Consider the following 24,763-nt stretch of genomic DNA (forward strand, 5'->3'; position numbering starts at 1 on the left):
CTACTGCAAAATACAATGTTGTTCTTTGTTGAAGTAAATCTAGACATTGATAAATATGAAGGACAAAGCAGTTTTCACTTGGTTTGAGTGAAGGAATTAATTTTATACATAAAATCCCAAATCATGCAGAACGTATGAAAAGAAGCTTATTCTCGGATTCCTGATCCTTCAGTGTTGCTTTTTCTTCTACTGCAAAATACAATGTTGTTCTTTGTTGAAGTCGATCTAGACATTGATAAATATGAAGGACAAAGCAGTTTTAACTTGGTTTGAGTGAAGGAATTCATTTTATACATAAAATCCCAAATCATGCAGAACGTATGAAAATAAGATTATTCTCGGATTACTGATCCTTCAGTGTTGCTCTTTCTTCTACTGCAAAATCCAGTGTTGTTCTTTGTTGAAGTCAATCTAGACATTGATAAATATGAAGGACAAAGCAGTTTTAACATAGTTTGAGTGAAGGCATTCATTTATAGTAAAATCAATAATCGTGCAGAACTCATGAAAATAAGCTTATTCTCGGATTCCTAAAACTTTTGATTTGCTCTTTCTTTACTGCAAAGTACAATGTTGTTCTTTGTTGAAGTCGATCTAGACATTGATAAATATGAAGGACAAAGCAGTTTTCACTTGGTTTGAGTGAAGGATTTGCAGCTGAAAACCCCCCGCTCCCGCTTTTGATTGTGTATAGTCGGGCTTTCGAGCCTTTTCTTACCCGGTTTTTAGAAATTATGGTTGGACATTCAGACCTTGCAGCCGAAGACCTCCACTCCCTCTTTTGATCATACATTGTCGGGCATTCGCACCTTGTCTTACCCGCTTTTTACAAACTATAGTCAGACATTCACACCTTGCAGCTGAACCACCTCAGCTCCCTGTTTTGATCATGTATGGTCTGGCAATACTACCTTTTCTTACCCGTTTGTGAGTAATTATGGCTGGACATTCACACCTACTTGCAGTCGAACAGCTCTGCTCCCGCTTTTGATGGTATATATTCGGGCATTCGAACCTTTTCTTAACTGCTTTTTACAAACTTTGGTCGGACGTTCACACCTTCTTGCAGCCGAACACCTCCGCTTCCGCTTTTGATGGTATATATTCGGGCATTCGAACCTTTTCTTAGCAGCTTTTTACAAACCATGGTTGAACTTTCACACCTTCTTGTAGCCGAACACCTCCGCTCCCGCTTTTGATGGTGTATAGTCAGGCATTTGAACCTTTTCTTACCCGCTTTTTACAAACTATGGTCGGACATTCAAACCTTCTTGTAGCCGAAAACCTCCGCTCCCTCTTTTGATCATACATTGTTGGGCATTCGCACCTTTTCTTACCCGTTTTTTACAAACCATGGTCGGACTGTCACACATTCTTGTAGCCAAACACCTCCTCTCCCGCTATTGATTGTGTACAGTCGGGTATTTTAACCTTTTCTTACCCGTGTTTTACCAACTATGGTCGGACATTCACACCTTCTTACAGCGGAACACCTCCGCTCCCTCTTTTGATGGTGTATGTTTGGGCATTCGAACCTTTTCTTACCCGCTTTTTACAAACTATGCTCGGACATTCAAACCTTCTTGTAGCCGAACACATCCACTCCTGCTTTTGATGATGTATGGTTGGGCATTCAAACCTACTTGTTGCCCGCTTTTCATTAATTATGGGTGGACATTCACACCTTGTCACAGCCAAACACCTCTGCTCCCTGTTTTGATCATGTATGGTTGGACATTCGCACCTTTTCTCACCCGCTTTTTGCCAACTATGGTCGGCTGTTCACAGCTTCCTCTCCACCATACTTGTATGGTGGGTTATTCACACCCACTTGCATCCGAAGACCTTTTGTTGATATTTAGTCGGTCATTCGCAGCTTACCCGCTTTTGGCAAACTATGGCCTTCATGCAGCCAAACACTTCTGATCTCGCTTTTGATGATGTAAGGTTGGGCATTCAGACCTTGCTTCACCTGCTTTTCACCAAATATAGTTGGACATTCACACCTTCTTGCAGCCGAACACTTCCGCTCCACCTTTTAGTGTTCTATCACACCTTTTTTTTCACCGCATTTTATAGATTATGGTTGGAAATTCTCAACCACTCTCATCCGAAGACCTCTCCTCCCACTTTTGTTAATATATTTGAACTTTAGTCGGACATTCACACCTTCTTGCAGCTGAACCACCTCCGCTCCCTGTTTTGATCATGTATGGTCTGGCAATACTACCTTTTCTTACCCGTTTGTTAGTATTTATGGCTGGACATTCACACCTACTTGCAGCCGAACACCACCTCTCCCAATTTTGATGATGTATGGACCGGCATTCTTACCTTTTCTAACACATTTTTCAGCAATTATGGTCGGAGATTCACACTTACTCACAGCCGAACAACTCCGCTCCCGCATTTGATGGTGTATAGTCGGGCATTCTCACCCTTTCTCATCAGCTTTTTGCAAATTATGATCTGACATTCACACCTGCTTTTGATAATGTATGGTTGGGCATTCGCACCTTTTCTTACCCATTTTTCAGTAATTATGGGTGGACATTCACACCTTCTTGCAGCTGAACACCTCCTCTCCCGCTATTGATTGTGTACAGTCGGGTATTTTAACCTTTTCTTACCCGCTTTTTACCAAATATGGTCGGACATTCACACCGTCTTACAGCGGAACACCTCTGCTCCCGCTTTTGATGGTGTATAGTCAGGCATTTGAACCTTTTCTTACCCGCTTTTTACAAACTATGGTCGGACATTCAAACCTTCTTGTAGCCGAAAACCTCCACTCCCTCTTTTGATTATACATTGTTGGGCATTCGCACCTTATTTACAAACTATAGTCAGACATTCACACCTTGCAGCTGAGCCACCTCAGCTCCCTGTTTTGATAGTGTATGTTCGGGCATTCGAACCTATTCTTACCCCCTTTTTACAAACTATGCTCGGAGATTCACACCTACTCACAGCCGAACAACTCCGCTCCCGCATTTGATGATGTATTGTCCGGCATTCTAGTCTCTTCTAACACATTTTTCAGCAATTATGGTCGGACATTCACACCTACTCACAGCCGAACACTTCCGCTCCCGCATTTGATGGTGTATAGCCGGGCATTCTCACCCTTTCTCATCAGCTTTTTGCAAATTATGATCTGACATTCACACCTACTTGCAGTCGAACAGCTCTGCTCCCGCTTTTGATTATGTTTGGTTGGATATTCGAACCTTTTCTTAACTGCTTTTTACAAACTTTGGTCGGACGTTCACACCTTCTTGCAGCCGAACACATCCACTTCCACTTTTGATGGTATATATTCGGGCATTCGAACCTTTTCTTACCCGCTTCTTACAAACCGTGGTCGGACTTTCACACCTTCTTGTAGCCAAACAACTCCGCTCCCGCTATTGATTGTGTACAGTCGGGTATTTTAACCTTTTCTTACCCGCTTTTTACCAACTATGGTCGGACATTTACACCTTCTTACAGCGGAACACCTCCGCTCCCTCTTTTGATGGTCTATGTTCGGGCATTCGAACCTTTTCTTACCCGCTTTTTACAAACTATGGTCGGACATTCAAACCTTCTTGTAGCCGAACACATCCACTCCTGCTTTTGATGATGTATGGTTGGGCATTTTCACCTTTTCTTACCCATTTTTCAGTAATTATGGGTGGACATTCACACCTTCTTGCAGCTGAACAACTCCTCTCCCGCTTATGATCATGTGCGGTTTGATATTCGAAAATTTTCTTTCATGTTTTAAAGCAATTATTGATGGACATTCAAATCTTCTTGTAGCCAAACACATCCACTCCTGCTTTTGATGATGTATGGTTTGGCATTCGCACCCTTTTTTTACCCATTTTTCAGGAATTTTGGGTGGACATTCAGACCTTCTTGCAGCCGAAAACCTCCGCTCCCTCTTTTGATCATACATTGTCGGGCATTCGCACCTTATCTTACCCGCTTTTTACAAACTATAGTCAGACATTCACACCTTGCAGCTGAACCACCTCCGCTCCCTGTTTTGATCATGTATGGTCTGGCAATACTACCTTTTTTTACCCGTTTGTGAGTAATTAATCCCAAAATATTGAGCATAAAATAAGTCTTTATGCTGATGATGTATTACTTTTCCTTCAGAACTCACAGACGTCTCTCAGTCACACGATCACACTCATGAATAAATTCTCAGCACTTTCTGACTACTCTATCAACTGGTCTAAGACCACAGTTCTGCCCATTAACTGTAGGGTCCATAATATACCTGCGATCACTTTACAGTCAGGAAATATTAGATATTTAGGCATAAACATTTCCTCCAGGCTCTCAGAGCTAACAAAGCTAAATTATGTGCAATTATTAAAGACAGTAGAGGACGATCTCTCGTTGGAAGTCCTTACCTATATCACTTATGGGGAGAGTTACATCCATTAAAATGATGATACTACCAAAAGTTAACTATTTGTTCTCAATGATCCCCATAAAACCATCTGCTACTTGGTTTAAGTCACTAGATTCATGCATCTCCAAATTTCTGTGGAAAAACAAACCACCACGTATTAGTTTAAAAACCCTACAGAAGACCAAGGACAGTGGTGGATTAGATTGACCTCATTTTCAGCACTATTCCTTAGACAATAGGTTACAATATATATCAAAATGGTTTAAACCTTGTTGTTGTCACAGTTCCCAGAGACGTTGTAATCGTTGAGGATTCTATATTCACCCCCTCATTAGAGGCACGTAATGCAGATTGATGACACTGAATCTTCTTCTCTGTTCATTGCTGGCATCATTCCCAGCATCGTAAGTGTTCGTGGCATTGTTAGCCTCTTCTTCTGGATCTTGATATCGAGAATCCTTTTGTATTTCTGGTTTGTCAGTCCTCTGTCTTCGTTCACCGGAGTCTTTGTCTTTTTGTCCTTGAGTTTGGTGATTTTTTCTTCTTTTGATGCCTTGACACAATGTGACAGGTGATACCACGTGGGAGATCCTGTAACTTGGATTGCTGTCCCTGTGCTGCGAAATGGCTGTGCTGCTCAAATGGTCTCTCCTTCATCATGGTTACATGCTGCCATTCCGACATCTCGCCATTCCGACATGGGTCTCCAATTGTCGGAATGGCGACACTTAATTTTTTATCAAACGTCCCACCATTCCGACACTTTTTTCTTCCTATGGTCGGAATGGCGGTATGTTTTTTTTTTTTTTTTAACATACCGCCATTCCGACAGTTCCTTTTAATAGTCTATTTTTTAACCAAAACATTTTGCACTAATGATATGCCGGCGCAAAGTTTGGCGCACAAGCTTTGCACATGCAGAGGCCACAGCCTCGCAAACAAACTTTAATAATCTATTATCAAAATCCCCTGAATTTCAAATATAAAAATACAGATATTAATGTAACTCTGGCGAGACTGAAACTGATTAAGCAGAAATACAGTGTCAGTGAGCTGTCACAGCAGCCAGCTGGAGCGGAGCTCTCCACAGAGCCCATGCGTCTTTTGCACGCCGTCATCATATGCAAAAGTAATAATTGCAATTACAGATATCACGGCTACTGCACAGGACACAGTTGCGAGCACTCTGCCTTGCCTTGCCAATAGGAGAAGAGAGAAATGACAGCATAGAACGTATAAAACACAACAAAATGCAGTAAAAACGTTTATTCATGTTATTCACGTGATTTATGAGTACTCACTCCAATTTTGGGAAGCGCGGATGGGTTTTGCGCATTTGGCACAAACACACAGCCGCAACGGTTGTAGCTTTATACAGCCTGTTGATATCTTAAGGACCTAACTGGTCACACCTGGGAGTAAATGTCATGTAGAGATTGTTTTTACATGACATTACAGCTGAACATATAGCTTTCATCCACAAACCAACGTGGGAGAGCCCGAAGACGCATGTGCCAGACGCACATAGGCATGCGTAAAACCAATTTTGACCACTTCATACTGTTTATTTGCTTTCTTTTAGTTAACTTTCGTTTCTTTTGGATTCTTGTGCGTGTTATGGAGCCGTTTTGGTCCATGTTTGTAAGCCTTTTTTTCCTGGATTAAATTTTCGGAAGTTGAAACAAGTGGCATTGGAGTGTGTGATTGAAAACCACCGCGGACTGCTTCTCCTCCTCCAGTTGCCGAGACTTTGTGTTTTTAATAACGCTTGTCTATAAACATGTGTTAAACATATAAATTGCATGAACAGAAAGAAGGGACTCACCTGTTGAGTAACACACATTTCCTTATACGGAAAGCCTTGTCGGAATGGTGGGACATTTGAACGTCAGAATAGCGGGATGTCGCAATGGTGGGATGTCGGAATGGTGGGACGTTTGCATGTCGGAATGGTGGTATGTCGGAATGGTGGTATGTCGGAATGGTGGGATGTCGGAATAGCGGGATGTCGGAATGGCGGGATTTCTGAATGGGTGTTGCCACCCCCTTCATCATATACACAGTTATTTATACATCACCTTCCACCATGAAGCGTTGTCCCTTTTTGTTTCTCTCTTTGTTCTTAAAATGCTGTTATGCATGTCTAAACCAATCCATTAAATTAGATCATTTTGGCAGTAAAGCGATCTACAATGTGCTTGGTCGCAAAGCTGCTCATCTATGGTAAACAGCTCTTCAGAAAGGCATTCTTCAATTGATTTCACTAATTCTATGTAATAATTTTGTGATTTCCTACAAAACTACACTTCTTCTCCCATCTATCTGAGTATTTAATATTGTCTGGGTCCCGTTAAAACATGTATTTTTCCCATCTAATTCCTTGTTTGCTTTAAAACAAGTATTCCCCATTTTCTATCCCTTCAGTAGCCAACCAGTTTGTATGGAGTACACTGGAGCAACTTGACTGATCAGTAAAACACTGCTTTTGTTGTCACCGCAAGGCTTCCCCCGTCGGTTGTTTCACTGAGACACTACTGAGTAACTATAACTCAACACAGTTTATACACATAACATTCATATACATACTAACAAACAAACAAACAATTATTTATCGCAATTTTCTCATCTCTGTTTGAACGTACACCCAGGTAAATATTCCTGTAGTCTTCTCATACCGACTATGGACCCATTCATTGTTTAACTTCACTGTTTTGCAAATCCTAATTGAATATTACACATTGACATTGAACTTTACTTGATAAGCAGGTCTTCATTGCATTCAGCAGCCTATATGTGAGCATCTATGTGTAAGCTGTTCTTCTTTGCATTTATCAGCAGCAAGCAATTCTTCATTGCACATGCATATGAAAATAGTAAAACAATTCCAATGCGTTAGCGAAACCTTCTATATCAGGAGTGTCCATCATGATGCTGGGAATAGAACCTCTTTCCCAGAATAGTTCAACCTTCATTACTCAACTGATCATAACTCCGCAATGAGCACATTTCAAAGTATCATTCCTCTACATATATTCAAAATTCTTATATTTGTTGATGTCATTCTGTGTGCATGTGGCCTAAACCCAATCTCTGTGTGGCAATTTTAATTTAAACAAGTTGAACTCTGCCTCTGATCATTTAAAAAAGGTGTGTACCAATATCAACCTTTCTCAGGTAATTACTGATCCTACAAAACCAAAGAGATCCTTCAAGGTTGTCCCTGATTGGCTCAATCTTAACAAATCAAAGGTAGAAAATCCGCAGTATCTGAACTTGGTGTTAGTTATCACTGCTCAATAGCCTGTATCAGAATTGCAAAAATGAAAACATTAGGTCCACGCTTGGTATCCAGATCCTGAAACATCTCCATGAGCAGGCTTTTTTTTAACTGATCTGTTGAATAGTTATATGACACTGTTAAAATCCCAGATGAAGATCTAGCACTTGACCATTTTTGTAAATCTTCTAATTCCATAGTTGATAAACACGCCCCTTTTAAAAAGTATAGAACTTAGAACAGGTCTATCCCTGGCTTTCGGCAGAACTGTCTTCTTTACTTTTTTTCCCCTTGTCCTGTTCAGCATTATGTCAGAAGAATTGTAGTCTGAATACCTTTGATGCCAAACAGATTTGTTTTGCCAAGGGAAGTTTTATAAATGTAAAGCTCCCCTTGATGCCCATTTATTTATTTCTGTTTACAATATATGACATGAACTGAACTGAACCGGACCGGGGGACAAGGAAAGAAGAAGAGGAAAGAAGAGGAAACAGAACAAAAATAGAAACAAAAACCAGACAACCAGCTGCTACACCTGTAAAAAACAAAACAGACAACAATCCATGGCCTATGAGGGGAATCCAGCCTTAGCGCCACAAGGAGCACCTGAAAGCAGACAAGCAGAGAAAAAACAAACACACAAACAAACAAAAACAAGCACAAGAAGCGGCAATCGCATACAACACAGCTGTGGATATAGATGACCTGAGACGACATGATAATACATGAACTGCTTAGTGACCATGCTACTGGACTAATGAATGTGTGTGTGTGTGTGTGAGAACATGCAACACCCATGGCACAGGACCTACATGATAACCGTGCTTAGTTATGAGTGTATAAGCGTACAGGGCCACAATCCACAGCCCCCCCCAAGCAATCAGAAGCAGGCAGAGAGGGCCAAAAGACCCAGGCCACCAGCAGCCCCCACAGAGCACAGAACCCAGGCAGCCCACCGCAGGGGCAACCACGCATCCACCCAGAAGACTGCAGAGGAAGCCCCCGGAAAGAGCCCCCATAAGCATAGGGCAGAGGCACTCCGGGACCTGGGCCCCAGGAGCCCGAGCGCCCCCAAACCCCCCGGCAGAGGCCCCACCCAATACCCAGGAGGGCCAAGCGCCCCAGACAGCCACAAAGTGGGTCAGCGCCTGCCCCAGCGCCCCTGGCCAAGTGCCCTGGGAGTCAAGACGTGCCCACAGGTGGGTGAAGTCGCGAGCAGTGGGGAGAGGCAACGCTGATGCCCCATCGGGAGAAACACAGGCAGGCCAGGCGACAGCAAGTCCCAGATCCAGGCCCAATCATTACCACACACACTTTCACGTCCCATACATCCACACATCCACACATCCTACCTCCCTCGACTCTGCTGGGGTGTAGTGCAGCGGGCACACCAGGAGGCCAGCAACCCCCCAGCCACCACAGACCCCGAACCAGCAGAAAAATTAATTAATCCTCCTGGCCCCTCCTGCCCCGAGCAGACACCAGGAAGCAGGGGTGTGCGAAGAAGACCCCTCCCCTCACCCTTCTGGCTCTTCAATATTTTCTAATAGTGAGCAATTAAAATTGAGGGGCAGCCAAACTTGTAGAACTGGGAGCGCGGCACTCTGGGCAGCCTACATACCCAAAGAGCCCCGCCCACCCGATGCCACTCAGTGTAACCACCCCCCAAGACCTAATGTGTGTGTGTGAGTGTGTTTGATAAGTAGTAATGTCTAAGGTGTAATTAAAACAGGGGCAGGGAACTGCAGAGTGCAACCAAAGGGGACAACCTATGTGGCCCCATCCACTACATCACGTCATCTATCTTAGACAATAATTTATATATTTTTGATAGTAGTTTTGGGGTACAGATGCTTAGAAATTCTGCTACCCTAGTCGGGGGTTGTAAGTCTGGTTGGTGGAGGATATATCCATCCATCCATCCATCATCTGCCGCTTATCCGGGGGTCGGGTCGCGGGGGCAGCAGCTTGAGCAGAGAAACCCAGACGTCTCTGTCCCCGGCCACTTCCTCCAGCTCTTCCGGGGGGACCCCGAGGCGTTCCCAGGCCAGCCGAGAGACATAGTCTCTCCAACGTGTCCTGGGTCTCCCCCGGGGTCTCCTCCCAGTGGGACGTGCCCGGAACACCTCCCCAGGGAGGCGCCCAGGGGGCATCCTAACCAGATGCCCGAGCCACCTCATCTGACTCCTCTCAATGCGGAGGAGCAGCGGTTCTACTCCGAGCCCCTCCCGGATGACTGAGCTTCTCACCCTATCTCTAAGGGAGAGCCCAGACACCCTGCGGAGGAAACCCATTTCGGCCGCTTGTATTCGCGATCTTGTTCTTTCGGTCACTACCCACAACTCGAGACCATAGGTGAGGATGGGAACGTAGATTGACCAGTAAGTAGAGAGCTTCGCCTTCTGGCTCAGCTCCCTCTTCACAGCGACGGGTCGGTGCAGAGCCTGCAACACTGCAGGCGCCGCACCGATCCGCCCGTCAATCTCCCGCTCCATTCGTCCGTCACTCGTGAACAAGACCCCGAGATACTTGAACTCCTCCTCTTGGGGAAGGATCTCATTCCCGACCCGGAGAGAGCATTCCACCCTTTTCCGGCTGAGAACCATAGTCTCGGATTTGGAGGTGCTGATTCTCATCCCAGCCGCTTCACACTCGGCTGCGAATCACTCCAGTGAGAGCTGAAGGTCACGGCCTGACGACGCTAACAGAACCACATCATCTGCAAAAAGCAGAGACCCGATTCTGAGGTCGCCAAATGGGACACCCTCAACGCCCTGGCTCCGCCTAGAAATTCTGTCCATAAAAGTTAGGAACAGAATCGGTGACAAAGGGCAGCCCTGACGGAGTCCAACTCTCACCGGAAACGTATCCGACTTACTGCCGGCAATGCGGACCAAACTCTGGCACCGGTCATACAGAGACCGAACGGCCCCTATCAAGGGGTCCGGCACTCCATATTCCTGGAGCACCCCCCACAGGACTCCACGAGGGACACGGTCGAACGCTTTCTCCAAGTCCACAAAACACATGTAGACTGGTTGGGCGAACTCCCATGCACCCCCCAGGATCCTGCCGAGGGTATAGAGCTGGTCCACTGTTCCACGGCCAGGACGAAAGCCACACTGCATCTCCTGAATCCGAGGCTCGATTATCCGACGGATCCTCCTCTCCAATACCCCCGAATAGACCTTACCAGGGAGGCTGAGGAGTGTGATACCCCTATAGTTGGAACACACCCTCCGGTCCCCCTTTTTAAAGAGGGGGACCACCACCCCAATCTGCCAGTCCAGAGGCACTGTCCCCGATGTCCACGCGATACTGCAGAGGCGTGTCAGCCAAGACAGCCCTACAACATCCAGAGCCTTGAGAAACTCAGGACGGACCTCATCCACCCCCGGGGCCTTGCCACCGAGGAGCTTTTTAACCACCTCGGCAACCTCAGCCCCAGAAATGGGAGGCCCCGTCTCCGAGCTCTCCGACTCTGCCTCTTCCGAGCACGTGTTGGTAGGATTGAGGAGTTCCTCGAAGTACTCCCCCCACCGACTCACAACATCCCGAGTTGAGGTCAGCAAAGCCCCGTCCCCACTGTAAACAGTGTTGACTGTGAGCCGCTTCCCCCCCCTGAGACGCCGGATGGTGGACCAGAATCTTTTCGAGGCCGTCCGGAAATCGTTCTCCATGGTCTCACCGAACTCCTCCCAGGCCCGAGTTTTTGCCCCAGCAACCGCCGAAGCCGCGGCCCGTCTGGCCCGTCGGTACCTATCAGCTTCTTCCAGGGTCCCACTGGCCAAAAAGGCCCAATAGGACTCCTTCTTCAGCTTGACGGCTTCCCTCACCACTGGTGTCCACCAGCAGGTTGGAGGGTTGCCGCCACGACAGGCACCGACCACCTTACGGCCACAACTCCGACCAGCTGCCTCGGCAATGGAGTCACGGAACATGGCCCATTCAATGTCCCCCACCTCAAATATGGTTGAAGCTCTGCCGGAGGTGGGAGTTAAAGCTCCTTCTGACGGGGGATTCTGACAAACGCTCCCAGCAGACCCTCACAATACGTTTGGGCCTGCCAGGTCTGATCGGCATCCTCCCTCACCAGCGGAGCCAACTCACCACCAGGTGGTGATCAGTTGACAGCTCCGCCCCTCTTTTCACCCGAGTGTCCAGGACATACGGCCGCAAGTCCGATGATACAACCACAAAGTCGATCATCGAACTGCGGCCAAGGGTGTCCTGGTGCCAAGTGCACATATGGACACCCTTATGCCTGAACATGGTGTTCGTTATGGACAGTCTATGACTGGCACAGAAGTCCAACAACATAACACCACTCTGATTCAGATCGGGGGGGCCGTTCCTCCCAATCACACCCCTCCAGGTCTCACTGTCATTGCCCACGTGAGCATTGAAGTCCCCCAGCAGAATGAGGGAGTCTCCGGTAGGAGCATTCTCCAGTGCCTCCCCCAGAGACTCCAAAAAGGGTAGGTACTCTGAACTGCTGTTTGGCGCATAGGCACAAACAACAGTCAGGACTAGTCCCCCACCCAAGGCGGAGGGAGGCTACCCTCTCGTTCACTGGGGTAAACCCCAATGTACTGGCACACAGCCGGGGGGCAATAAGTATGCCCACACCTGCTCTGCGCCTCTCACCACGGGCAACTCCAGAGTGGAAGAGAGTCCAACCCCTCTCAAGAGTACTGGTTCCAGATCCCAAGCCGTGCGTCGAGGTGAGTCCGACTATATCTAACGGTCTGATGAAGTTTCAACAATAAACAACAAACTTTGTATTATGAGAAAGAACCAGACTCATTCTTCAGGAATCCGAAAATAAGCTCTATTTTACGAGTTATGCACGAATTCGGATTCTCCTATAAAACGAATTCCTTAACTCAAACCAAGTTAAGACTGCTTTGTCCTTCATATTTATTCATGTCTAATCAAGTTTCAATGATAAACAACGTTGTACTTTGTAGAATGAGAAAGAACTTCTTCAGCAATAAGCATCTCTCGACAAATGACGAAATACAGATTTTGCTATAAAATTAATTGCTATCAGCCTGACTTAAAACCGTTTGTCTTCCTTATTTATCCACTTCAAATCAAGTTTCAACAATTAAAAAAATTTTGTAGTTTGAGAAAGAACAACTTAATCTTGAGCAATCAGTATAAAAAGAGGGTAAGCAAAGGTGCGAATGTCAAACCATACATGATCAAAACAGGGAGCGGAGGTGTTTGGCTGAGACAAGGTGTGAATGTCCACCCATAATTAATGAAAAGCGGGCAACAAGTAGGTTCGAATGCCCAACCATACATCATCAAAAGCAGGAGTGGATATGTTCGGCTACAAGAAGGTTTGAACGTCTGACCATAGTTTGTAAAAAGCGGGTAAGAAAAGGTTCGAATGCCCGAACATACACCATCAAAGGAGGGAGCGGAGGTGTTCCGCTGTAGGAAGGTGTGAATGTCCGACCGTAGTTGGTAAAAAACGGATAAGAAAAGGTTAAAATACCCGACTGTACACAATCAGTAGCGGGTGCGGAGTTGTTCGGCTACTAAAAGGTGTGAAAGTCCGACCATGGTTTGTAAAAAGCGGGTAAGAAAAGGTGCTGATGCCCGAAAATGTATGATCAAAAGAGGGAGCGGAGGTGTTCGGCTGCAAGAAGGTGTGAATGTACACCCATAATTACTGAAAAATGGGTAAGAAAAGGTGCGAATGCCCAACTATACATAATCAAAAGCAGGAGTGGATGTGTTCGGCTCCAAGAAGGGTTGAATGTCTGACCATAGTTTGTAAAAAGCAGGTAAGAAAAGGTTTGACTGCCCGAACATACACCATCAAAAGAGGGAGCGGAGGTGTTCCGCTGTGAGAAGGTGTGAATGTCCGACCATAGTTGGTAAAAAGCGGGTAAGAAAAGGTTAAAATACCCGACTGTACACAATCAATAGCGGGAGCGGAGTTGTTCGGCTACTAAAAGATGTGAAAGTCCGACTATGGTTTGTAAAAAGCGGGTAAGAAAAGGTGCTAATGCCCGACAATGTATGATCAAAAGAGGGAGTGGAGGTTTTCGGCTGTAAGAAGGTCTGAATGTCCAACTATAATTTGTAAAAACCGGGTAAGAAAAGGCTTGAAAGCCCGACTATACACCATCATAAGCGGGAGAGGAGGTGTTCAGCTGCAAGAAGGTGTGAATGTCCACCCATAATTACTAAAAAATGGGTAAGAAAAGGTGCGAATGCCCAAACATACATCATCAAAAGCAGGAGTGGATGTGTTGGGCTACAAGAAGGTTTGAAAGTCCGACCATGGTTTGTAAAAAACGGGTAAGAAAAGGTGCGAATGCCCGACAATGTATGATCAAAAGAGGGAGCGGAGGTTTTTGGCTACAAGAAGGTTTGAATGTCCGACCATAGTTTGTAAAAAGCGGGTAAGAAAAGGTTCAAATGCCTGACAATACACCATCAAAAGCGGGAGCGGAGGTGTTCCGCTGTAAGACGGTGTGAATGTCCGACCATAGTTGGTAAAAAGCGGGTAAGAAAAGGTTAAAATACCTGACTGTACACAATCAATAGCGGGAGCGGAGTTGTTCGGCTACAAGAAGGTGTGAAAGTCCAACCATGGTTTGTAAAAAGCTGGTAAGAAAAGGTTCGAATGCCCGAATATATACCATCAAAAGCGGAAGCGGAGGTGTTCGGCTGCAAGAAGGTGTGAACGTCCGACCAAAGTTTGTAAAAAGCAGTTAAGAAAAGGTTCGAATATCCAACCAAACATAATCAAAAGCGGGAGCAGAGCTGTTCGACTGCAAGTAGGTGTGAATGTCCAGCCATAATTACTCACAAACGGGTAAGAAAAGGTAGTATTGCCAGACCATACATGATCAAAACAGGGAGCTGAGGTGGTTCAGCACCAAGGTGTGAATGTCTGACTATAGTTTGTAAAAAGCGGGTAAGATAAGGTGCGAATGCCCGACAATGTATGATCAAAAGAGGGAGCGGAGGTTTTTGGCTACAAGAAGGTTTGAATGTCCGACCATAGTTTGTAAAAAGCGGGTAAGAAAAGGTTCAAATGCCTGACTATACACCATCAAAAGCGGGAGCGGAGGTGTTCCGCTGTAAGATGGTGTGAATGTCCGACCATAGTTGGTAAAAAGCGGGTAAGAAAAGGTTAAAATACCCGACTGTACACAATCAATAGGGGGAGCGGAGTTGTTCGGCTACAAGAAGGTGTGAAAGTCCAACCATGGTTTGTAAAAAGCTGGTAAGAAAAGGTTCGAATGCCCGAATATATACCATCAAAAGCGGAAGCGGAGGTGTTCGGCTGCAAGAAGGTGTGAACGTCCGACCAAAGTTTGTAAAAAGCAGTTAAGAAAAGGTTCGAATATCCAACCAAACATAATCAAAAGCGGGAGCACAGCTGTTCGACTGCAAGTAGGTGTGAATGTCCAGCCATAATTACTCACAAACGGGTAAGAAAAGGTAGTATTGCCAGACCATACATGATCAAAACAGGGAGCGGAGGTGGTTCAGCTGCAAGGTGTGAATGTCTGACTATAGTTTGTAAAAAGCGGGTAAGATAAGGTGCGAATGCCCGACAATGTATGATCAAAAGAGGGAGCAGAGGTTTTCGGCTGCAAGAAGGTCTGAATGTCCACGCAAAATTCCTGAAAAATGGGTAAAAAAAGGGTGCGAATGCCAAACCATGCATCATCAAAAGCAGGAGTGGATGTGTTCGGCTACAAGAAGATTTGAATGTCCATCAATAATTGCTTTAAAACATGAAAGAAAATTTTCGAATATCAAACCGCACATGATCATAAGCGGGAGAGGAGTTGTTCAGCTGCAAGAAGGTGTGAATGTCCACCCATAATTACTGAAAAATGGGTAAGAAAAGGTGAAAATGCCCAACCATACATCATCGAAAGCAGGAGTGGATGTGTTCGGCTACAAGAAGGTTTCAATGTCCGACCATAGTTTGTAAAAAGCGGGTAAGAAAAGGTTCGAATGCCCGAACATAGACCATCAAAAGAGGGAGCGGAGGTGTTCCGCTTTAAGAAGGTGTAAATGTCCGACCATAGTTGGTAAAAAGCGGGTAAGAAAAGGTTAAAATACCCGACTGTACACAATCAATAGCGGGAGCGGAGTTGTTTGGCTACAAGAAGGTGTGAAAGTCCGACCATGGTTTGTAAAAAACGGGTAAGAAAAGGTTCGAATGCCCGACAATGTATGATCAAAAGAGGGAGCGGAGGTTTTCGGCTACAAGAAGGTTTGAATGTCCGACCAAAGTTTGCAAAAAGCAGTTAAGAAAAGGTTCGAATGCCCGAATATATACCATCAAAAGCGGGAGCAGAGCTGTTCGACTGCAAGTAGGTGTGAATGTCCAGCCATAATTACTCACAAACGGGTAAGAAAAGGTAGTATTGCCAGACCATACATGATCAAAACAGGGAGCTGAGGTGGTTCAGCTGCAAGGTGTGAATGTCTGACTATAGTTTGTAAAAAGCGGGTAAGACAAGGTGCGAATGCCCGACAATGTATGATCAAAAGAGGGAGTGGAGGTCTTCGGCTGCAAGGTCTGAATGTCCAACCATAATTTCTAAAAACCGGGTAAGAAAAGGCTCGAAAGCCCGACTATACACAATCAAAAGCGGGAGCGGGAGGTTTTCAGCAGCAAATCCTTCACTCAAACCAAGTGAAAACTGCTTTGTCCTTCATATTTATCAATGTCTAGATCGACTTCAACAAAGAACAACATTGTACTTTGCAGTAAAGAAAGAGCAAATCAAAAGTTTTAGGAATCCGAGAATAAGCTTATTTTCATGAGTTCTGCACGATTATTGATTTTACTATAAATGAATGCCTTCACTCAAACTATGTTAAAACTGCTTTGTCCTTCATATTTATCAATGTCTAGATTGACTTCAACAAAGAACAACACTGGATTTTGCAGTAGAAGAAAGAGCAACACTGAAGGATCAGTAATCCGAGAATAAGCTTATTTTCATACGTTCTTGCATGATTGGGGATTTTATGTATAAAATGAATTCCTTCACTCAAATCAAGTTAAAACTGCTTTGTCCTTCATATTTATCAATGTCTAGATCGACTTCAACAAAGAACAACATTGTATTTTGCAGTAGAAGAAAAAGCAACACTGAAGGATCAGGAATCCGAGAATAAGTTTATTTTCATACGTTCTGCATGATTTGGGATTTTATGTATAAAATGAATTCCTTCACTCAAACCAAGTGAAAACTTCTTTGTCCTTCATATTTATCAATGTCTAGATTTACTTCAACAAAGAACAACATTGTATTTTGCAGTAGAAGAAATAGCAACATTGAAGGATCAGGAATCCGAAAACAAGCTTATTTTCATACGTTCTGCTTGATTTGGGATTTTGCTATAAAATTAATTCCTTCACTCAAACAAAGTGGAAACTGCTTTGTCCTTCATATTTATCAATGTCTATATCGATTTCAACAAAGAACAAGGCTGTATTTTGCAGTATAGGAAAGAGCAACACTGGAGGATCAGGAATCCGAGAATAAGCTTACTTTCATGAGTCCTGCACGATTTCGGATTTTCCTATAAAATGAATTGCTTTGCTCAAACCAAGTTAAAATTGCTTTGTCCTTCATAGTTATCCATGTCTAAAATGTATCAAGCATAAAGTTCCTCATATTACCCTGAATGAGAAAGAAGCATCCCTTTGGTTGAGCAATAAATTCCTTTTGCGGAGTTATGCATGATTTCGGATTTTGCTATAAAATTCATTCCTATTGATTGTGTACAGTCGGGTATTTTAACCTTTTCTTACCCGCTTTTTACCAACTATGGTCGGACATTCACACCGTCTTACAGCGGAACATCTCCGCTCCCGCTTTTGATGGTGTATAGTCAGGCATTTGAACCTTTTCTTACCCGTTTTTTACAAACTATGGTCGGACATTCAAACCTTCTTGTAGCCGAAAACCTCTGCTCCCTCTTTTGATTATACATTGTTGGGCATTCGCAACTTATCTTACCCGCTTTTTACAAACTATAGTCAGACATTCACACCTTGGTGCTGAACCACCTCAGCTCCCATTTTGATCATGTATGGTCTGGCAATACTACCTTTTCTTACCCGTTTGTGAGTAATTATGGCTGGACATTCACACCTACTTGCAGTCGAACAGCTGTGCTCCCGCTTTTGATTATGTTTGGTTGGATATTCGAACCTTTTCTTAACTGCTTTTTACAAACTTTGGTCGGACGTTCACACCTTCTTGCAGCCGAACACCTCCGCTTCCGCTTTTGATGGTATATATTCGGGCATTCGAACCTTTTCTTACCAGCTTTTTACAAACCATGGTTGGACTTTCACACCTTCTTGTAGCCGAACAACTCCGCTCCCCCTATTGATTGTGTACAGTCGGGTATTTTAACCTTTTCTTACCCGCTTTTTACCAACTATGGTCGGACATTCACACCGTCTTACAGCGGAACACCTCCGCTCCCGCTTTTGATGGTGTATAGTCAGGAATTTAAACCTTTTCTTACCCGCTTTTTACAAACTATGGTCGGACATTCAAACCTTCTTGTAGCCAAAAACCTCCGCACCCTCTTTTGATCATACATTGTCGGGCATTCGCACCTTTTCTTACCCGTTTTTTACAAACCATGGTCGGACTTTCACACATTCTTCTAGCCAAACACATCCGCTCCCGCCATTGATTGTGTACAGTCGGGTATTTTAACCTTTTCTTACCCACTTTTTACGAACTATGGTCGGACATTCACACCGTCTTACAGCGGAACATCTCCGCTCCCGCTTTTGATGGTGTATAGTCAGGCATTTGAACCTTTTCTTACCCGCTTTTTACAAACTATGGTCGGACATTCAAACCTTCTTGTAGCCGAAAACCTCTGCTCCCTCTTTTGATTATACATTGTCGGGCATTCGCACCTTATCTTACCCGCTTTTTACAAACTATAGTCAGACATTCACACCTTGGTGCTGAACCACCTCAGCTCCCATTTTGATCATGTATGGTCTGGCAATACTACCTTTTCTTACCCGTTTGTGAGTAATTATGGCTGGACATTCACACCTACTTGCAGTCGAACAGCTGTGCTCCCGCTTTTGATTATGTTTGGTTGGATATTCGAACCTTTTCTTAACTGCTTTTTACAAACTTTGGTCGGACGTTCACACCTTCTTGCAGCCGAACACCTCCGCTTCCGCTTTTGATGGTGTATAGTCAGGCATTTGAACCTTTTCTTAGCAGCTTTTTACAAACCATGGTTGAACTTTCACACGTTCTTGTAGCCGAACAACTCCGCTCCCGCTATTGATTGTGTACAGTCAGGTATTTTAACCTTTTCTTACCCGCTTTTTACCAACTATGGTCGGACATTCACAACGTCTTACAGCGGAACACCTCCGCTCCCGCTTTTGATGGTGTATAGTCAGGCATTTGAACCTTTTCTTACCCGCTTTTTACAAACTATGGTCGGACATTCAAACCTTCTTGTAGCCGAAAACCTCCGCTCCCTCTTTTGATCATACATTGTCGGGCATTCGCACCTTTTCTTACCCGTTTTTTACAAACCATGGTCGGACTGTCACACATTCTTGTAGCCAAACACATCCGCTCCCGCTATTGATTGTGTACAGTCGGGTATTTTAACCTTTTCTTACCCGTGTTTTACCAACTATGGTCGGACATTCACACCTTCTTACAGCGGAACACCTCCTCTCCCTCTTTTGATGGTGTATGTTTGGGCATTCGAACCTTTTCTTACCCGATTTTTACAAACTATGCTCGGACATTCAAACCTTCTTGTAGCCGATCACATCCACTCCTGCTTTTGATGATGTATGGTTGGGCATTCAAACCTACTTGTTGCCCGCTTTTCATTAATTATGGGTGGACATTCACACCTTGTCTCAGCCAAACACCTCCGCTCCCTGTTTTGATCATGTATGGTTTGACATTCGCACCTTTGCTTACCTTCTTTTTATACTGATTGCTCAAGATTAAGTTGTTCTTTCTCAAACTACAAATTTTTTTTAATTGTTGAAACTTGATTTGAAGTGGATAAATAAGGAAGACAAACAGTTTTAAGTCAGGCTGATAGCAATTAATTTTATAGCAAAATCTGTATTTCGTCATTTGTCGAGAGATGCTTATTGCTGAAGAAGTTCTTTCTCATTCTACAAAGTACAACGTTGTTTATCATTGAAACTTGATTAGACATGAATAAATATGAAGGACAAAGCAGTCTTAACTTGGTTTGAGTTAAGGAATTCGTTTTATAGGAGAATCCGAATTCGTGCATAACTCGTAAAATAGAGCTTATTTTCGGATTCCTAAAGAATGAGTCTGGTTCTTTCTCATAATACAAAGTTTGTTGTTTATTGTTGAAACTTCATCAGACCGTTAGATATAGTCGGACTCACCTCGACGCACGGCTTGGGATCTGGAACCAGTACTCTTGAGAGGGGTTGGACTCTCTTCCACTCTGGAGTTGCCCGTGGTGAGAGGCGCAGAGCAGGTGTGGGCATACTTATTGCCCCCCGGCTGTGTGCCAGTACATTGGGGTTTACCCCAGTGAACGAGAGGGTAGCCTCCCTCCGCCTTGGGTGGGGGGACGAGTCCTGACTGTTGTTTGTGCCTATGCGCCAAACAGCAGTTCAGAGTACCTACCCTTTTTGGAGTCTCTGGGGGAGGCACTGGAGAATGCTCCTACCGGAGACTCCCTCATTCTGCTGGGGGACTTCAATGCTCACGTGGGCAATGACAGTGAGACCTGGAGGGGTGTGATTGGGAGGAATGGCCCCCCCGATCTGAATCAGAGTGGTGTTGTGTTGTTGGACTTCTGTGCCAGTCATAGACTGTCCATAACGAACACCATGTTCAGGCATAAGGGTGTCCATATGTGCACTTGGCACCAGGACACCCTTGGCCGCAGTTCGATGATCGACTTTGTGGTTGTATCATCGGACTTGCGGCCGTATGTCCTGGACACTCGGGTGAAGAGAGGGGCGGAGCTGTCAACTGATCACCACCTGGTGGTGAGTTGGCTCCGCTGGTGGGGGAGGATGCCGATCAGACCTGGCAGGCCCAAACGTATTGTGAGGGTCTGCTGGGAGCGTTTGTCAGAATCCCCCGTCAGAAGGAGCTTTAACTCCCACCTCCGGCAGAGCTTCAACCATATTTGAGGTGGGGGACATTGAATGGGCCATGTTCCGTGACTCCATTGCCGAGGCAGCTGGTCGGAGTTGTGGCCGTAAGGTGGTCGGTGCCTGTCGTGGCGGCAACCCTCGAACCTGCTGGTGGACACCAGTGGTGAGGGAAGCCGTCAAGCTGAAGAAGGAGTCCTATCGGGCCTTTTTGGCCAGTGGGACCCTGGAAGAAGCTGATAGGTAGCGACGGGCCAGACGGGCCGCGGCTTCGGCGGTTGCTGAGGCAAAAACTCGGGCCTGGGAGGAGTTCGGTGAGACCATGGAGAACGATTTGCGGACGGCCTCGAAAAGATTCTGGTCCACCATCCGGCGTCTCAGGGGGGGGGAGCGGCTCACAGTCAACACTGTTTACAGTGCGGACGGGGCTTTGCTGACCTCAACTAGGGATGTTGTGAGTCGGTGGGGGGAGTACTTCGAGGAACTCCTCAATCCTACCAACACGTGCTCGGAAGAGGCAGAGTCGGAGAGCTCGGAGACGGGGCCTCCCATTTCTGGGGCTGAGGTTGCCGAGGTGGTTAAAAAGCTCCTCGGTGGCAAGGCCCCGGGGGTGGATGAGGTCCGTCCTGAGTTTCTCAAGGCTCTGGATGTTGTAGGGCTGTCTTGGCTGACACGCCTCTGCAGTATCGCGTGGACATCGGGGACAGTGCCTCTGAACTGGCAGATTGGGGTGGTGGTCCCCCTCTTTAAAAAGGGGGACCGGAGGGTGTGTTCCAACTATAGGGGTATCACACTCCTCAGCCTCCCTGGTAAGGTCTATTCGGGGGTATTGGAGAGGAGGATCCGTCGGATAATCGAGCCTCGGATTCAGGAGATGCAGTGTGGCTTTCGTCCTGGCCGTGGAACAGTGGACCAGCTCTATACCCTCGGCAGGATCCTGGAGGGTGCATGGGAGTTCGCCCAACCAGTCTACATGTGTTTTGTGGACTTGGAGAAAGCGTTCGACCGTGTCCCTCGTGGAGTCCTGTGGGGGGTGCTCCGGGAATATGGAGTGCCGGACCCCTTGATAGGGGCCGTTCGGTCTCTGTATGACCGGTGCCAGAGTTTGGTCCGCATTGCCGGCAGTAAGTCGGATACGTTTCCGGTGAGAGTTGGACTCCGTCAGGGCTGCCCTTTGTCACCGATTCTGTTCCTAACTTTTATGGACAGAATTTCTAGGCGGAGCCAGGGCGTTGAGGGTGTCCCATTTGGCGACCTCAGAATCGAGTCTCTGCTTTTTGCAGATGATGTGGTTCTGTTAGCGTCGTCAGGCCGTGACCTTCAGCTATCACTGGAGTGATTCGCAGCCGAGTGTGAAGCGGCTGGGATGAGAATCAGCACCTCCAAATCCGAGACTATGGTTCTCAGCCGGAAAAGGGTGGAATGCTCTCTCCGGGTCGGGAATGAGATCCTTCCCCAAGAGGAGGAGTTCAAGTATCTCGGGGTCTTGTTCACGAGTGATGGACGAATGGAGCGGGAGATTGACGGGCGGATCGGTGCGGCGCCTGCAGTGTTGCAGGCTCTGCACCGACCCGTCATTGTGAAGAGGGAGCTGAGCCAGAAGGCGAAGCTCTCTACTTACTGGTCAATCTACGTTCCCATCCTCACCTATGGTCACGAGTTGTGGGTAGTGACCGAAAGAACAAGATCGCGAATACAAGCGGCCGAAATGGGTTTCCTCCGCAGGGTGTCTGGGCTCTCCCTTAGAGATAGGGTGAGAAGCTCAGTCATCCAGGAGGGGCTCGGAGTAGAACCGCTGCTCCTCCACATTGAGAGGAGTCAGATGAGGTGGCTCGGGCATCTGGTTAGGATGCCCCCTGGGCGCCTCCCTGGGGAGGTGTTCCGGGCACGTCGCACTGGGAGGAGACCCCGGGGGAGACCCAGGACACGTTGGAGAGACTATGTCTCTCGGCTGGCCTGGGAACGCCTCGGGGTCCCCCCGGAAGAGCTGGAGGAAGTGGCCGGGGACAGAGACGTCTGGGTTTCTCTGCTCAAGCTGCTGCCCCCGCGACCCGACCCCCGGATAAGCGGCAGATGATGGATGGATGGATGGATATATCCTCCACCAACCAGACTTACAACCCCCGACTAGGGTAGCAGAATTTCTAAGCAGCTGTACCCCAAAACTACTATCAAAAATATATAAATTATTGTCTAAGATAGATGACGCAATGTCTCTTCCATCCTCAAAATGGGAGGCAGATTTATCCATCAGTTCTGGTCATAGCTTCTAACCACAAATATGTTTGAACACCTTCATAAAGACTCGAAATCCTAATTTACAGCTCATACAATACAAAATCCTTCATAGAACACACTATACAGGACAAAGGATGTTCAGGATGGGTCTAACACACTCAAACATCTGCTCACATTGCACAGATAACACACCTGATGATTATGCACACGCTTTGTGGTTTTCTGCGCCTGTCCAGAAGTTCTGGCTTGAAGTCTGTGAGGACCTGTCAACATGGCTAAAGTGTAGCATCCCTGCATGCCCCACACTGTGCATACTGGGTGACTTAGACAACATCAACATGGAAATTAACTCAGCACACATGGTTGTCACAGTGTTATGTATCGCAAAGAAAACTATTCTCATGAACTGGAAAGCGAAGAACAATCTGTGTATTAACCAGTTTAGAAATTTTCTTTTAGATTATATTAGCATGGAAACAATGTCTGCCTTCTCAAAACATCAATTGGCTGAATTTCATTCTCTCTGGTCCCCTCTGATTAGTTTTATCACATAGTGGTGGTGGTGGGTTGCTGGGTGATGGTGGGTCTCAGGCCCAGGCTGCTGCAACTGGTGTGACCGGGTGGTTTGTTTGTTTGTTTTTTGTAGAGGTCCTCCTGGGTGGGGTTGGGTTGAGTGGGGTGGGGCGGGATGGGTACCTTCTGGGGGTACAGTAGCTCCCGGAATATGGTCGCTGCAGGCCCCGAGCCTGGTGGACATCAGGCCCTCCTGCCCATTGTTGGCTCCCAGGTAGCGGGGATGCCTATTGCAGCCAGTCCCTGGCTGCCCTCTCTGGGGGAGAGTAGCTCCCCCGGTATATATCCCCATACCCCTCTCCCTTCTGGCTCCTGTACACAGCACACACTCACACATGAAGGGTTTTGGGGGCATGTGTGTTCGGTGGGGTGTAGTGGATGGGGCCACGTAGGTGGTCCCCTTTGGTTGCACTCTGCAGTTCCCTGCCCCTGTTTTAATTACACCTTAGACATTACTACTTATCAAACACAGTCACACACACACATTAGGTCTTGGGGGGTGGTTACACTGAGTGGCATCTGGTGGGCGGGGCTCTTTGGGTATGTAGGCTGCCCAGAGTGCCGCGCTCCCAGTTCTACAAGTTTGGCTGCCCCTCAATTTTAATTGCTCACTATTAGAAAATATTGAAGAGCCAGAAGGGTGAGGGGAGGGGTCTTCTTCGCACACCCCTGCTTCCTGGTGTCTGCTCGGGGCAGGAGGGGCCAGGAGGATTAATTAATTGTTCTGCTGGTTCGGGGTCTGTGGTGGTTGGGGGGTTGCTGGCCTCCTGGTATGCCCGCTGCACTACACCCCAGCAGAGTCGAGGGAGGTAGGATGTGTGGATGTATGGGACGTGAAAGTGTGTGTGGTAATGATTGGGCCTGGATCTGGGACTTGCTGTCGCCTGGCCTGCCTGTGTTTCTCCCGATGGGGCATCAGCGTTGCCTCTTCCCACTGCTCGCGACTTCACCCACCTGTGGGCACGTCTTGACTCCCAGGGCACTTGGCCAGGGGCGCTGGGGCAGGCGCTGACCCACTTTGTGGCTGTCTGGGGCGCTTGGCCCTCCTGGGTATTGGGTGGGGCCTCTGCCGGGGGGTTTGGGGGCGCTCGGGCTCCTGGGG

This window comes from Leuresthes tenuis, unplaced genomic scaffold (assembly GCF_036924035.1).
Source record: "Leuresthes tenuis unplaced genomic scaffold, fLeuTen1.0.hap1 SCAF_2, whole genome shotgun sequence".
Lineage (NCBI taxonomy): Eukaryota > Metazoa > Chordata > Actinopteri > Atheriniformes > Atherinopsidae > Leuresthes > Leuresthes tenuis.